The sequence below is a fragment of the Myiozetetes cayanensis genome, unplaced genomic scaffold (assembly GCF_022539395.1).
Source record: "Myiozetetes cayanensis isolate MyiCay16 unplaced genomic scaffold, myiCay2020 scf4, whole genome shotgun sequence".
NCBI classification, from domain to species: domain Eukaryota; kingdom Metazoa; phylum Chordata; class Aves; order Passeriformes; family Tyrannidae; genus Myiozetetes; species Myiozetetes cayanensis.
This window is the reverse complement of record NW_026087631.1, coordinates 63,716,090-63,729,781: the sequence shown is the minus strand read 5'-3', so window position 1 is coordinate 63,729,781 and position 13,692 is coordinate 63,716,090. Positions and strand designations below refer to the sequence as shown.

The following is a 13,692-nucleotide window of genomic DNA, read 5'->3' as shown; positions in this document are numbered from 1 at the left end:
TTATAGATATGTTTTCCTTGTATGCTCAAGATCATTTCTGGCAACATAAAAGTCCATTATAATCTATAAGTGAGTCACGCTGTGAGAGTTTTAAATGCAGCTCTGACTTGGATCAGTCACAGTCCAAAGCAGGATGAGAAAGATATTCTACATCTTTGCAGAAAAGGTTTGGCAGACGTGGTTAATATCAGCTACTGTAAATACTGTCCTACACCATTTGTCAGGGAGTTTACAAGTCTGGAAGAGAGCAGGTTTGTTCAGATTCTCGGGAAAGATAACCTGAGTGCCACTGAATCAACCAGTTATGTCTGTCTTCTTGTCATCTTTCTGAGAATGCTTTATTGTTGCTTTTCTTCATGTATGTTTTTCTTCCATTATCTTTAGTCCTTTGCTCTGTAAAATCCCTGGTTACCAGAGCTGTGGTGGGTGGTGGTTTTTTGTTTTCCCTTTTTTTTTTAATTTGTGTGTGAGGGTAGTGTTTTGTTTTGTTTATTTTTTTTTATTTATTTTAAGTTTTGTTATTCTTTTTTATCAGAAGAAGGTGAATTTGTTTCTTGGCTCTGGATTGTGCATTGACACCAGCAAAAAAAGGAGAAAAAACTTCTGATACAGTGTTATACCACCAAAAGCACCAAACCTAGCCTGTGCTTGGTCTGTTGTAAGAGGAGAGAGAAAGGAGCAAGATTACATCTCTAAATGCTCCCTGTGTGTTTGCACATGCATGCAGGAAGAAAAATGCTGCAGTTTTTGTTTTAGATACACAAGCAGCTTTTTATCCACTTAAAATCTGGCAAAACGTTTTACACACATCATAGGAGTGGATGGCATTTTTTGCCAGATAAGTTTGTTGTGGTGACCCTTCTCTCCCACTGATACTTGAGGAAATCTATTTCTGCACAATATGTAAGGAAAAATTCTTTTAATACCTACACATTTGCTACTATTTCAAAGGTACCACAAAGGCTGAATTCGAGAGGTTTCGGTCCTGATGCCCTCTAGTTTTCCTTTTAGGAGCTCAGATTCCACTGGTGCTTCAGGAAGGGTTGTACTTTTCTCTGAATAGAGGGACTCTAATGCTGAGATGACGGTTCTTTCCCTGGTGCTGATGAGTGGTCTGGTAAAAAGCCCAAAGATTGGCCTCCCTGGCCCTGACTCCCCAGGAAGCCCTGATACCATCCACACTGATGGTGTACTGTGGATATTGGCATCTTTCTGCTGACTTTAATGTGCCACTGGGTTGTGGGTATCCAACCCTGCTGCTGGATGAACTGACTCTTTGTCAGCAAACGTGCTGAAATGACATCCTATTGAGAAAAATTTTGTTTTCTTCTTCAATAGTGATATGTAAAAAAAAGTGATTTGCTATACTCGTATCTCAAGGCTGGGCAGAATCAAAACACTTTTAAGCAGGCCACAGCTTGACCCTTTTGATTGTTCATAGAGATGTGTGATCTGTGATAGTGGAGGGTCAGGCAGCACAGTTGTCTGAGATTGCTGGGAGGTGACACAGCCCCACAGCCCTTCTTGCTGTAGAGGTATGGGCTATACATCTAGATTCTTCCCTTTTTGTTTTTTTAAATGGTTACCAGCCTGATTCTACACCTAAACAACAGAGGTAAGCAGACACCTATGGCATCTCTAGACCAGGCTGGTTTGGGAAGGGTGAAGAAGTAGTCAATCATTATTTTACTCTTCTCAAGGGTAGGTGATGGTAGAGATTGTGTTGCAGTCATTGAAAAGCTGTGCTCCAGTAAGGGTAGAACTTCTGGCCACAGTGCAGTTAAAACAGTCCTCGAAAAATGTTTAGTGTAATTCAAAACAGTATTCATAAGTGGCTAGGCCGAGAAAAAACTGCTTTAGTCTCTACAAGGGAAACCATTGTGTGAGCTGTTTTGTGGTCATTTGCTGATGGGCTAGGAAAGCGAGTTCTTTGGCCTCTCTGCTTCTGAGTGACTGGCAGCTCCCATTCCTCTTTGTTTAGGATGAATCCCCTCTGGGAAACTTGTTTTCTTGTGGCTTTGCAGTACTCACTCCCAGGGCTGGCTAAAGGCATGATAGGTCTGCTAAAAGGAACACAGATTCAAGGTCTTACTGCAACATGCCCGTTTGCAGTTTTAGGGTAAAAATGCTACTTCAGGACTGGATATGTCTAAGGAAAAGTACTTGGCAAATGGAATTTAAAAATAAAAATACTGGCTATATGAGGAGATTATACAGTACCAAAGTTTGACTTACTACTGAACTCCAGAAAACTCTAGGGCTTTGTTTTTGTTGCTGATCCCCTAAATATACCTGTTTTTAGTTGTTGTTTTCCTAGAATACGGCCTGTATTCTGAAAGTGGTGACAAGGACATAAAACTTTGACTTTTAAATAAACCCCAAATGTAAAGCTCCTACTGAAATGCCGAACATTGCTAATACTGATGTGTGTCTCTGTAAGCAGTGATCAAAGAATGCAAATGCTCAGATAAACTCTCTAACTTTAATAATTTGTCTAGTGCTGAAGAGCTGAAAAGCTGCCTTTTTTTTTTTGGTGGGGATTTTTTTAAGGACTTTAAAACTTTATTAGTCATCCTTTAAAGTCATAGCAATAGGAGGAAATTAATTTGAATTTTGCTACCACAGTGGAATATAAACTTTTTAAAAATTAGATTAAAGGTTTTAAACTGATAAGAAAAATTATTGCCCAATTTTATGCACTAGCCATAAGTGTGCGTCCTTGAGCAACAAGGCTTGTACTCAAAGTCCAAGATTGAAAATCAGAAGGAAAAAAGGCACTGAGTCTTGTATCCCAGCTGCTGTAGAACATTATATTCCTCTTTGCTATTATGCATATATATATAATGTTAAGTGATCCACTATGTTCCAAAATTGTATCTCTTGATGAGTATATAAATCTTTTGCCAGTACTTGTGTGTCCATCTCTTAGTCTGCGTAAAATTTTTAAGACAAGACAGCTCTGTTAGGTATCAGTGCAGTGATAGAAATGTTACAGTTTTTCCATTGTAAACAAAACTATGTGGAGCTCTGCCTGATTCTTTTGCTGTGGTTATTAATCAGTTGCACAAGCTTGTAGTAGCTAAGTGGGTACGCTAAGGTGGTGATCCCAGCCTGACTTAAATTCTCAGCTCTCAATCTGATTTTCTTTAGCCATAGTAAAGGTTGCCAGAAGGACCCTTTCATTTAGTGAAATAAAATACTCCAAAATCTCAGCATAAGCTGAATGTGGTGAAACAGAGGGAGGAAGGGGGGAGAAGTACTCCAATGTCACACTCTAGTGCCTGTCCTTGTCTCTGTCAGCTCCTTTTAACTCATTTCCCTCATGTGCTTTCTTGTCTCCTTTTGTGCAAAGGCCATAGCCCTCATCTGTGGTGTTCCAAAACTGCACTGGAAATAGTGCTACTTGTTATGAAACCCTCTTGGTCATCCTGCATACTGAAAACTTGGCTTCCTTCTAAAAACCTATTCAGTATATTTTAGAAGCTCATTCCACTAAAATACCACCTGTTTAGTGTTAGGAATTGCATTGAACACTAAAAGAATGTGGATTTCTGTGGAATCTGAGATCTGTGCAAGATTCCCTCAACACTATGTTGAGGGAATTAGCCAGGGGAAAAAGAGATTTATTAAACCTAGAAAAAAGAACTGAGCAGGGCTTTCCCAGCTCTGTTTGTATTCTACAAACAGTATGTTATTACCACCAAATATGGTGTAATGTCCTGAGCTTATTTAGATGATTTCTGTCTGTGCTCAGCATGGGATACAACAGGGTGATTAGATAATTCACCAGCATGACTGTAAGCAGTGGACAGCAGTAAATGATAATGTTCTGACAAGAATAGTAGATCCCAGCCACTCTTAGAGACTTGTAAACAGCAATGAAACAAAATGGCACATAAGCAGTCAAATTAGACTGCATTAAGAACTTGGAATATTCTGCTTTTCTACAGTGTCCCTGCTGATCCAGACTTGACAGTGTGAAGTGGGGAGGAGGAGTTCCTCCTTGAATAGTTGCATAACTGAGACACAGAACAAGCATATGTTATGTTCAGCTAACTGTGGGAACTTAGATGTGCTTTATAAAATGTGTTAATGACAAAAATGTTGTAGCTTCCAAGGCACCAGGCTGCTGGCATTGCTTAGTCCTTAATTGGAGGTTTATATGAAACCTCATTTTTTGAGTACTGAAACTTATGAATACAAAATAATGTGATAACCGAGACACACACTGTTGGTATTTAAGAGCACATGGAGTAACCAGTCTGACTGGTTACTGGTTGTCATCTATTCTAGTGTTAGTGAATGTTGTTGTATGTTTTTAGAATTATAAATTTCCAATTTTTATCTGTCCGGACTTCTTGGTGTTTTTAATTCAAGTTAGTATGGGTTTAAATTTTTTCCCGAAGGTGATCTGGAAGGGATTTTTCTTAACAAATTGAGGTTATGCATGTTATTTTTATGAAGCAGAAAAACAACTTGAAAAGGCTAAAAGGAAATTCTGTTTTCATTAACCTTCAAAATATCAAGACTGTCAGCCCAGGTCTTCTGCGATTATGCTGAAGGACTGAGATATATACTGTTAGCTCCTGAATCTTAAATGAAGCAGCATATGTGTTGAATCTTTAATAAATTCATCTTTTTTTCCAAAATGTTAGACACTGAAGTGAAGTGGGTGTTAGTAAAAACAAACAAAAGCAGAGTTTTGAACTTCTGCCTTACTCTCTCTTACTGCATCTCTTTCTTTTGCTTCTGCAGTATTGTCTTCCAATCATTCTCTAGTTGTAGCACACCCTGGTTAGCCAAGACACAACTTCTCAGTGTGAAACCTGCAGATTAAGGAGCTAGTGTCTCATGGCAGCCACTCTTCGCTTGGCATCGGCTGCTGTTTGGGCATGGAAAGTTTGTGGGGTTTTCATGCTGTTCATAAGGAACTTGGTAGCAGTGAGGTGGCCAGGTGGGCAGCAGTGAGCTGGCTCAGGGTTATCACTGTCAGTTTGAGGACCCTTTGTCTGTGTGAGGTGCTAATGTTTCTCCTCCAAGGACAGACCATATATCCACAAGGCTTGTTTTTAGCACTTGGTGGTTTTCTCATTGTTCCAGTTTTAAACAATGACTTTCGTCATTGGTTTTTGCCATCAGACCTTTTACTGTCCAGGAAATAAGGGCTAGGAACAGTCTGATCTGGTTTCAGGGATCAGGCTTTCCGTTTTCCCTTGAAGAGCCACTCATTCCCTCCACACAGATTGATTACAGTGGTTTGTGCAGAGGCTGTCAATCTGGGTGTTTTGTCTTTGTGAAAGTTGCAGGACAGGTAAGCTCCATTTCCTCTGTGGTTTTTCTGATCTGCATACCTGTTTGGGAAATTCTGCTATTTCTTCTCCAGTTTCTTTGGTATGTTACATGTGCATTCACTTGTGAATAACTACGTGGGTTTCACTAATAAGTAGCCTGACTGTAATAATGTTCTCTCACAACAGAGTTTTTCTGGATCTTTAGTATTGATCTAGATGTCTGAATGTTCCTCCCCTGTCTCTTACTGTTCACCTGAGATACAGACTTTTTGATGGAAGGATGTGCTGGAGTTGCTATTGTATGTGTTAGTGGTTTGAGATTTTCAGGAATAAGATACACAAAAGATACTGTTTGACTTATACATTAATAGGAAATTGTCTTGTCTTTAATGGGAACTATTGATTACAGCAAATTAAAACTCAGTGCAGATTTCTGTCAACGTCTTTCTTGTTTTTCTCAACTCTTTCCCTATTGCTTCTGATCTTCCTCCCTCTGGTTTCCATACCCTTTCTACTGGTTTTCTTCCCTTCTCATCTCTCTTTGTTGGATGTCTTTTGTTTTTGTTTTTGATTTTTTTGGCAGCTTGGTTGTGTATTCCTCATTCTCCGCTCTTTTCCCCCTGAAATACACTCAGACCTCTGTCAAAGCTGATATTTAGGCAATCAGTGGATTTTGGTTGCAGTGAAAAACAAGTTTGAGATGATAGCCCTGTGTGTAACTGTCAGGTGGATCCTGGCAGGTTTCTGATGCATTTGGATACATCTTCATCTTGCCAGCACAGCTGGCACTGGCACATTGTCCAAGTGGTGACTTGTCACACTTGCTGCTGTGGACCAGAGATGTGGCATTTGTCTTGTCACAGGCTGTAGGCTGCTGGTGCTCAACTCGATGGACTTTGCTTTTGCTCACTTGTTAAGTTCTTTGAACAAAAACTTCTGTGGACAGGAGAGGAATAACCCTTTTATACTCCATGGAAACCGCATTTATTGAACATTATACCAGTTTAATATGTGGTCCTTTCTAAATCAGTATGATAAAAAATATCATCGAATTTGTTCCACTTGGTCAGGTCTGCTTCCTGTATTGACCAAAGCAAACATGCATGTGTTGTTTGGTTTTTTTTCCTCTAACTCCTCTTGTAGGAGCCAGAAGGCAGTGACCTGCTTTTGAAGCTCTAGCAGGTAATAAAAGTGTCACTTAAAGCTGAGCAATGCTTGCGCCTGTGCAAAGCACCACACATGTGTCAGAGCCTAGTCCAGGGACCTTGAAGTACTGATGTGTATCTAAGGAACTGCATTGCTTTGTACACCTTTTATTTCTGAGAAAGGAGCAGTCTGTCTAGTTGTAGCTCTGATGAACCATTCTTTCTCAGGGACAGAGGGTGAAACCCTGATTTGCCTTTTTCTTTTCTTGGGATATTTCACATCTCTACCTGTTTTTCTTTTTCCTGCCCACCTTTTCTTTCCCTGTAGACTTGAAGTAACAACAAAGAGCCTCTCTGTAGTACATGTGCATAGAGACTAAACTCTTGGGAAGCCAAGTTACTCGTCAGGACTAGTTATTGTTTACTTAAGCACTAGTTTGGTGGGGATTTTTTTGGGATAAAGATACTTTTCTTTCCAGAACTGTTTTTTGCAATTTTAGCTAAAAGCAAGAACTCACCCATTCTGACTTTGTTACTCTTGTTAATGAGCGCACTGTGAAGGATGTGTTTAATGCTCTGAGCTGTCGCCCTCTTGGTAACGTGTAGCTGGCTGGTAGGTAGAGGTGAGGCTGGTAGCCAGGAGAGAAAGCTCTTGCTTGTCCTCTTCCTGCAGGTGAAGAATTTGTTTATTGTCTGCTGCACTTGGCCCATCAACACTCCTGTAAATGTCACTTTTTAAAGTGTTTTTTACACAGTCTTCTAGAAATGCTGGATCTGAAGTGTTTCTTGGAGCTGTGTGCATGCTTCTGAAGTGCTTTGAGTGTTGTATGTGTTAGTTTGTTGCCTCCATTGTACTGAGTATAACCTTGGAGTCACAACATGGATATTGAGAAGTAATAACTTGGTTGCCTTACCAATTTACAGTTCAGCTGTAGCATGAATTTGTTGTCACCTTCAATTTTAACAGGGAGAGATTTGCTTACTGTTGCAGAATTAACTTGTGGCCATTTGCATCCCTAGAACGTTGTGAGAGCTCTTAAATTTTTTACCTGTGTGCTTATCTGCCTAAGAAAGTATTCTTTGCTTGACACTACGTTACATGCACACAGTTTTTCATGCTATTACTACTGGTGTGGTGCTCTCACCACTGAGTTAACTTCGTTCTTGAAAGGGAGCAGAAATGGAAACAAGAAGCAACTTTTGCTACTTGACTTGCAGAGTTCAGCCTGGAATCAGACACTGCTTTAAACTGGACTCTGTTTTCTGGGACCTTCTGTCTGTAATCCTGATAATGAGTGCACTGGGAAGTAACTGTTTAACTGCTCTTGTTAGGTAATGTGTTGATTGATAAGTATTTTGTCTACTTGTGTTGATAAATGCATGATTGCGTAGCAATTCCTAGATGATCTTAGTCTTCAGGATACCTTACAAACAAAATGGATATGAGGAGCAAGCTGCAACATAATGTTGTATTTATAAAGAAATAAATCTCTTACATGTTCAAGCTCATGATCTATAAGGCATTTTAAATACATGAAAAGTATGCTTGTGGTTTGTTTTTCTAAGCTTTCTTTTTCCATTCCTATTCTTTTCTGCTGTTTGTGTTACATGCAGGCAGCTGGAGTTATTTCGGATGGGGAGAGCAGCTGAGTACGTAACAGTTTGATTTCTTGCAAGCTTTCTGATTGTATAGTGATGCAGCATGCTCCAGAATGAGGAAAAGTGGAAATATTCATGCATATAGAAAATCCGATCCATTGTATTTTCTTTTACTTTCACTGAGTCTTCATATTTGTGTGGATGGTTGGCTGTTCATTTTTTCACTTTTTAGCTTTGTTTTTGCTCATGTTTTAAGTTATTTGCTTTTGCCTTCTACTGGAATTTGAGGACATGATGGCAGAACTGGACTACTCTTTTCCTGTAAAGCTGATTCTAGTTTTCTGCTTATGTGTGTCTTTTGTGTTGGTCTTCATACCTATGTAAGCCTAAATCAGTGTTTAAAATAATGGAAAAACACAAGGGAATCTCTAGTGATTGTTTTACTAAGATGAGAAAATATGTGGAAATATCTTACAAATACAACTAATAGGAGTAAATCCGAAAGCAGAAATGGCAGGTGCACACCCAGTAGGGTTGTAGGTATTGTGCCATATTCAAGCTTAGTGAGACAGTATCATGGCAAAAGTGGCAGGGCTTTGCTTTAACTAACGCTTGCCAGCCTGGGACAGGTAAAATTCAGATACTGCAGCTGACTGTGATTTGTGGAGCTAATGCTACATGTGAAGACCACAGGTATGATAAGCTGTGCACCAGCTACCAAATTTTTGTTCATTTTTCCGGATGATGTGCATGAAACATCTTCACTTTCTCAAAGTCCTACAGGTCTCAACAGGCAAGGCTTCTGCTCAAGATACAGTGTGTGCCTTCTGCAACCCATAACACCTGTAAAGACTGATCCATCAGGCTTAAAATGAAGGTGTCTGTTCTCTGTATAAAAGCCAAGAATGAGGGTGTTGCCAAGGGGAGCACGTAAAGAAAGATTATTGTGACTGCATCCAGCAGGGAGGGGATTCTGCCTGGTGCTTTTCCATTTTTGACACAGTGGGATCTGGAGAGGATAGTCTTACTGCATCTGAGTCTAATGTCTAGCTAATGTTAGATGCATTTCATACACGGATCTGTTCTACATTTTAGATTTCTTCTACCACTGATTTCCCCATTTCTCCTCTGACAATGTTTTTTGTCCTCCTTGGTCTCCTGTCTTTGATCAAACCATAAGGTCCTTGTGCATCAGCAGTGTTGACATACTCATGCTGTCAGTGTTGAATGTCTCAACTGTTTGGAGTTATTCTCAGAGGTGTGGTAGGATAACTGAGAGGTAACTAATTAACTTTTGTACACTACTAAAACAAAGATTCGTGTCTTAAATAGCTTTATTTAATTTCCCAGTTTGGGGTATTTGGGAGGGAAGTGGGGTGCTTAGGCCTTGGTCAGTGAGAGGTTTAGGAAGGTTGTGCAGAGTGTATTTCTCCTGTTTATCTGGAGTGTTGGTGTGTGGTGTTTTTGATTTAAAAGGTACTTGTATTCATGAGGTTCCCTTCCTCCCTCTCGTTCATCCTTCCTGTGCTATCCTCTTGGAAATCATGTTAGCATGCTTACAGGCAGGCCTGGGCCCGTGTTGATGGTGTTTCCAAGTGAACTCCATTGTCTTGACAATGCTATGAAAAATACAATTCTAACTGAAAACTTTCAACAGCTACTGAGAAGGAAGCAGCAGAAACAGCATGGTGGTAGCTGGAAGATTTTTCCTGGTAGGAGCTTCTTGCAGCAGGAGTGTTGTAGCCCAGACCCTTCTTAGTTGGGCTGGGGGCACTTTAGGAAATGGACAGCTAGTGCTGCTAACCTGGTCTTATTTTAGGAAAGGGAAAGACTTGAAGAAGTAGGGTAGATGTTCAAGGTAGTCTTTGCACTTCAGCCTGTCAGTTTGGTTCTTGACTGTTGAGTGTTTCAGCAGCAGAGTATTTTCAAGTGGGAAAAACAAGATTATGAAAGCTCTTAAACTGAATATTGTGAACTTGCCATCTTACAATTATGCAAATTTCTAATGTATTTTTAAGTGACGAGGGGCAATGCAATGAACTAATGACCTGCAAAATTGCACCTAAAGTGTTTCTCACAAACCAGGTGCTTTTAGGATGGAGAGATATTGAAGGGCCTCAAAAAATGCCCTTGTGTCTTTTTTTTTTCCTTCCTTTTTACTTCAATAGTCCTCTTTAGGCTAGTATGTGTTTTGGTTAGCATAAGTTTTTAGAAAGTATCCATGGTTGCCGTGAGTGACTGATGGTGTGGTAGATCATGGAGAAGTGGGGTCTGAGGCTTAAGGAATGAAGCTGTGGGGAGCTATCCTGAAAAGCAGTTTAAGTGCATGAAGGGTGGGGAAGGTGAATTGCAAAGGTCCTGGTGTGGAGCTGGCAGAGATCTCTGCTGACTTGGACTGGACGTAGTTCCTTCAGGTAGTAGTACACTTCATTCTCTTCTACCATTATTGAAATAGGCAAAAGCTGTGAATAGCTCAGTGCTTTTTTGGAGAACTAGTGAGGATTTTGCTTTTGTCCAAGATTTTGCTCAAGTTTATGGACAATAACTAAGTTTGGGGGACTGGACCTCACCTGCCAGTGGCTGATGGATGACACATTGTGCTAGAAAAGCAGGAGGCAATTAATACAACCTTTTGAGAGGAGTTCCCACTGTGCATTGGGACCTTAAACCAACAAAAACACTTCTTCAAGTGCATTCATCCAGCCACCTGTAATAATTTTTCTATGGGCTTTCCTTCCTGTCCTGAAGCTTGATTTAAAGAAAGCTGCCAGAGGCTAAAGGTGACTGGTTGACATGACATGGCAGGACTGTGCAAAGTGGTTTTGAGATCAATATGTTAAAAACTGTGTGTGTTCTACCCTGCAGCAGTGTAATAACTTTGAGAGGCAGGAGCTGGGGGGAGCAATAACAGGCAGAGAGAAGGTATCTCTCCTTTCCTTGATTTTCCACACTCTGTAAAATCCTTCTGTGTGATGTGACTATCCAATGGGTTTTCTTCTTATGCTGCCTATATGCATGAATATTCAATGATGAGACATGAACAGCATGCTTGTGCCCTGCCCCTGCAGCCCCACCCACAGCTCTCTGTGCAGTGGGTCCAGTGACAAAGAAACAGTTTTCGTCCCTTGAGATCTCTTTGGTGTATGTGAAATTTCTCAAAGTGTGATAACAATTACTGACTTTTTTTGTTATTTTTTTATTATTATTTGTTATTTTGTTATTAATTTAACTGATCTTCAGAGACTGAGGCTAAGCTACATCTTTGCTTATGGAAGACTTGTTTTATCATCTGTTCGAAGAAAATAGTACTTGAATTTATCACAAGTGTGTTGTGAGGGATATTTTGCTGAAACGTGGACTGTAATGCCTCCTTTTGAAGGGGCACTGCATCACCAAAGCTGCTTCTGAAAGTTTTTGTCAGTCTCTTGCTTAATTGAAATTTAAACATCAAGTATGTTAATGAACAGGATTATCCCTATATGTTGGCATTTCACAGAATACTTTCTTGCAAAGGTAACGTGTGCTATATGCCACATATGGGCCAGTTTTTGATGCTTCTGATGAGGCTGAGCAATGTCTTCATTTGAGAACACTTCTGTTTATTAAAGTGAGATTGCTCATAGGGTAGTTGCAGTTCAGCATGAACAAGAGTTTTTTGAGTTGTCTCTTGTTTATGAGTCACTTGAGAATTTCTGCCTGGTGTTAACGTCTATGGATTCTGTTAGGTTCATGGTGCATGCATCAAAGAAACAGTATGTTCCTGTCTCATGGAGCCTTGCATCCTTTAAACATGCCTCAGGGAGGCATTTCGTGTCATGACCTCAAAGAGACTTTCTCATGCTAAACGTCAATAAGAACTGTGAGAAATTCTGGCACCAGCTTTTATAAACATGTATGCTTTAAATGTATGATTAACATTTAAACTAATCAGCTATTTTTGGAGGTTGCTTAGAGATACTGTGGTCCATGTGGGAAATCTTCATTTGATAGTGCAGAGGTGAGATGGGATGGCTGGTTAACAAATCCAGATGGCGCTTCTGCAACAGTCTGATTCCTTTGGAAATCTCTGAACATGTCAGCTGGTCAGAGCTGCTTACCTGTAGAAATTGTGTCCTGCTTCCTGATAATCATAACTGTCTAAGGTTTTGCATGCCCTGATACTAAGCTTAGCCCAGTACTAGTGAGTTACTGGATTCACTGGGGTTTTTGATTTGTATTTTTTGCTATATTTTCAAGGTCAGCTAAATTGTTTATCCCTCAAGTGTTCATCTGGTGACTTTTCCCAGCTCCCAAACCTGTATCTCAGTTAGGCTGCCTTCAGCCCCTACAAGAGCCGTGATGATTAAGCAGCCACAGCTGAAGAACTTTCCATGGTACCAGAGTTACTTAGGCTTTAGCTTGAATGACAGCTACATCTGATGGGACGAAGAAATTAGTTGAGCAGCAAAGTGAGACATTGAAAGGCTCTTTGGAGCAGTGTGTTTCTTTCCCAGTAAAAGTAATTATTGTGCATTAGATGGTAATGGCTCAAGTGTTCAGCAATGACATTGCTCAGCTGAGTAATAGCTTGTTATTCTTCTGAGGACAGTGTGTGCCTTGTGATTGACAAACAGATCAGCCCTTGCTCCACAGGCTGGAAATTTGGTGCTCCTCAGAGGGGTTTGGCACTTTAGCATATAAAATCACTTTTGTGTAGTAAATCTTGAATGTTTTTCCTAAGCACTGAACTGTAGTAAAATTGATGGACACTGCTTTTAATAAAGCTGAATAAAGCAGCATATGATTGCTATTCATTTCTATTCAATTGACTAGAGATTGACAAGAACTCTGCAGCATTTAAACTACTAAAAAGCAGGAGGCTTAACTTCATTTTCGCTGTGGACAATCAAATTGAATTGGTTCTACTTAGGAGGGTAGAGCTGGGATTTTTCAAGTGGCCCGTATTTTGCAGACTTGTTTTCTGCTAGGCTTCTTTTCTACTCTGCTGTTTATCTTCAGGGCACTAATACTACTTTGTTGTGAAGGAACTGAAAAGATCACTGAAAACAAATTTTACCTCAATTTTAAAACAACTGAAGTTGAAATAGGGGTGTGGGAAGCATCAGTGGAAGAAGAAGGTGTTCCCTGATGCTGCATTCCATCTGGTTGGAATTTCAGCACTTAAATGTAGGTTTTATTAAGGATCTGGCCTGTAAAGAGCACCTTTAGCGTCATGGTCAATGACTGTGTAGATCTTTCCAGATAGGGCTTTAATTTGATTGTCCTTTTTAGGCAGGCTTTTGTTGGCAGAGAGAATGAATAATGGCTGATCCTTATTTTCTTTTGTTTCAAGCATGTTAATGGTGCACTCCACTGCCTTATGGTGTGTGTATTTCACTTTAAGCTTGCAAAGATAACCTTGCATCCTGCACAGCCATACACAGCTACATATTTTTTGATACCTTTCCTCACTATAACTTGGCATTCTCCTTTTCTGAAGGGTTAACAAGCTAAAGTGTTTCTGCAGGGAGAGGGACTCATTGGAAAGGAGCCTTTTCCTTTGTGAAGGTTATTATTAGTGTTAAGTACTATGCTTAGGCTAATTTACTTCTGTGTGTTAAATGTAGCAATTTCCCCCTATAAGAAGTAGTGTAAATGTTTATAAGCAGAACTGCTCT

At 40.0% G+C, this 13,692-nt stretch overlaps 1 protein-coding gene across 1 annotated transcript in view; it reads left to right on the top strand.

Moving 5' to 3' along the window:
• Positions 1-13,692, top strand: part of LOC126647550 (protein unc-13 homolog B-like) — a gene marked incomplete at its 3' end in the record, with an annotated part of 67,247 nt that overhangs the window by 47,993 nt on the left and 5,562 nt on the right. The gene's annotated exons all lie outside the window — the stretch shown is intronic.